This window comes from Salvelinus namaycush, chromosome 34 (assembly GCF_016432855.1).
Source record: "Salvelinus namaycush isolate Seneca chromosome 34, SaNama_1.0, whole genome shotgun sequence".
NCBI classification, from domain to species: Eukaryota; Metazoa; Chordata; class Actinopteri; order Salmoniformes; family Salmonidae; genus Salvelinus; species Salvelinus namaycush.
Window position 1 is genome coordinate 23,252,390 of NC_052340.1, and position 3,889 is coordinate 23,256,278.

The following is a 3,889-nucleotide window of genomic DNA, read 5'->3' on the forward strand; positions in this document are numbered from 1 at the left end:
TACACTAGATTGACTGACTGTATAGTACCACAGTACTAGCCACACTAGATTGACTGACTGTATAGTACCACGGTACTAGCTACACTAGACTGACTGACTGTATAGTACCACAGTACTAGCTACACTAGATTGACTGACTGTATAGTACCACAGTACTAGCTACACTAGATTGACTGACTGTATAGTACCACAGTACTAGCTACACTAGATTGACTGACTGTATAGTACCACAGGGCTAGCTACACTAGATTGACTGACTGTATAGTACCACGGTACTAGCTACACTAGACTGACTGACTGTATAGTACCACAGTACTAGCTACACTAGATTGACTGACTGTATAGTACCACAGTACTAGCTACACTAGATTGACTGACTGTATAGTACCACAGTACTAGCTACACTAGATTGACTGACTGTATAGTACCACAGGGCTAGCCACACTAGATTGACTGACTGTATAGTACCACGGTACTAGCTACACTAGACTGACTGACTGTATAGTACCACAGTACTAGCTACACTAGATTGACTGACTGTATTGTACCACAGGGCTAGCCACACTAGATTGACTGACTGTATAGTACCACGGTACTAGCTACACTAGACTGACTGACTGTATAGTACCACAGTACTAGCTACACTAGATTGACTGACTGTATAGTACCACAGTACTAGCTACACTAGATTGACTGACTGTATAGTACCACAGTACTAGCTACACTAGATTGACTGACTGTATAGTACCACAGGGCTAGCTACACTAGACTGACTGACTGTATAGTACCACAGTACTAGCTACACTAGATTGACTGACTGTATAGTACCACAGTACTAGCTACACTAGATTGACTGACTGTATAGTACCACAGTACTAGCTACACTAGATTGACTGACTGTATAGTACCACGGTACTAGCTACACTAGATTGACTGACTGTATAGTACCACAGTACTAGCCACACTAGATTGACTGACTGTATAGTACCACGGTACTAGCTACACTAGACTGACTGACTGTATAGTACCACAGTACTAGCTACACTAGATTGACTGACTGTATAGTACCACAGTACTAGCTACACTAGATTGACTGACTGTATAGTACCACAGTACTAGCTACACTAGATTGACTGACTGTATAGTACCACAGGGCTAGCTACACTAGATTGACTGACTGTATAGTACCACGGTACTAGCTACACTAGACTGACTGACTGACTGTATAGTACCACAGTACTAGCTACACTAGATTGACTGACTGTATAGTACCACAGTACTAGCTACACTAGATTGACTGACTGTATAGTACCACAGTACTAGCTACACTAGATTGACTGACTGTATAGTACCACAGGGCTAGCCACACTAGATTGACTGACTGTATAGTACCACGGTACTAGCTACACTAGACTGACTGACTGTATAGTACCACAGTACTAGCTACACTAGATTGACTGACTGTATAGTACCACAGTACTAGCTACACTAGATTGACTGACTGTATAGTACCACAGGGCTAGCTACACTAGATTGACTGACTGTATAGTACCACAGTACTAGCTACACTAGATTGACTGACTGTATAGTACCACAGTACTAGCTACGCTAGATTGACTGACTGTATAGTACCACAGTACTAGCTACACTAGATTGACTGACTGTATAGTACCACGGTACTAGCTACACTAGATTGACTGACTGTATAGTACCACAGTACTAGCTACACTAGATTGACTGACTGTATAGTACCACAGTACTAGCTACACCAGATTGACTGACTGTATAGTACCACGGTACTAGCTACACTAGACTGACTGACTGTATAGTACCACAGTACTAGCTACACTAGACTGACTGACTGTATAGTACCACAGTACTAGCTACACTAGATTGACTGACTGTATAGTACCACAGTACTAGCTACACTAGATTGACTGACTGTTTAGTACCACAGTACTAGCTACACTAGATTGACTGACTGTATAGTACCACGGTACTAGCTACACTAGATTGACTGACTGTATAGTACCACAGTACTAGCCACACTAGATTGACTGACTGTATAGTACCACGGTACTAGCTACACTAGACTGACTGACTGTATAGTACCACAGTACTAGCTACACTAGATTGACTGACTGTATAGTACCACAGTACTAGCTACACTAGATTGACTGACTGTATAGTACCACAGGTACTAGCTACACTAGATTGACTGACTGTATAGTACCACAGGGCTAGCTACACTAGATTGACTGACTGTATAGTACCCACGGTACTAGCTACACTAGACTGACTGACTGTATAGTACCACAGGTACTAGCTACACTAGATTGACTGACTGTATAGTACCACAGTACTATCTACACTAGATTGACTGACTGTATAGTACCACAGTACTAGCTACACTAGATTGACTGACTGTATAGTACCACAGGGCTAGCCTACACTAGATTGACTGACTGTATAGTACCACGGTACTAGCTACACTAGACTGACTGACTGTATAGTACCACGGTACTAGCTACACTAGATTGACTGACTGTATAGTACCACAGTACTAGCTACACTAGATTGACTGACTGTATAGTACCACAGTACTAGCTACACTAGATTGACTGACTGTATAGTACCACAGGGCTAGCTACACTAGATTGACTGACTGTATAGTACCACAGTACTAGCTACACTAGATTGACTGACTGTATAGTACCACAGTACTAGCTACACTAGATTGACTGACTGTATAGTACCTGTCACGTTTGTTTGTAGAGATGGACCAAGGCGCAGCGAATGTAGAGTTCCACATAATTTATTAAAGAAGTGAAACTATAGCAAAAACAATAAAGAATAAACGAATCGTGACGACAATGCAGTGCTAACAGGCAACTAAACATAAACAATATCCCATAACCCACAGGTGAAATGCTACTTAAGTATGATCCCCAATTAGAGACAACGATAGCCAGCTGCCTCTAATTGGGAATCATACTAAAACACCAACATAGAAAAAACAAACTAGAACCCCACATAGAAAATATAAACTAGACTAACCCCTAGTCACGCCCTGACCTACTCTACCATAGAAGATACAGGCTTTCTATGGTCAGGACGTGACAGTACCACAGTACTAGCTACACTAGATTCACTGACTATATAGTAGCACAGTGCTAGTTACACTAGATTGACTGACTGTATAGTAATATAGTGCTCGCTGCACTAGATTGACTGACTATATAGTAGCTCATGGCTCGCTACACTAGATTGACTGACTGTATAGTACCACAGGGCTCGCTACAGTAGATTGACTGACTGTATAGTACCACAGTACTAGCTACACTAGATTGACTGACTGTATAGTACCACAGTACTAGCTACACTAGATTGACTGACTGTTTAGTACCACAGGGCTCGCTACAGTAGATTGACTGACTGTATAGTACCACAGTACTAGCTACAGTAGATTGACTGACTGTATAGTACCACAGTGCTAGTTACACTAGATTGACTGACTATATAGTACCACAGTGCTAGTTACACAAGATTGACTGACTATATAGTACCACAGGGCTCGCTACAGTAGATTGACTGACTGTATAGTACCACAGTACTAGCTACAGTAGATTGACTGACTGTATAGTACCACAAGGCTCGCTACAGTAGATTGACTGACTATATAGTACCACAGTGCTAGATACACTAGATTGACTGACTGTATAGTACCACAGGGCTCGCTACAGTAGATTGACTGACTGTGTGCTTTGCTACCTTAACGAGGTTTACAGTATGTGAGTAGTGTGGCGCTGGCTGATTCTGTATTCTGGATGAGTTGGCTAATTGTGTACAGTTCACATTCCCCCAATCCCCTGGCTCCACTGATAGGGAT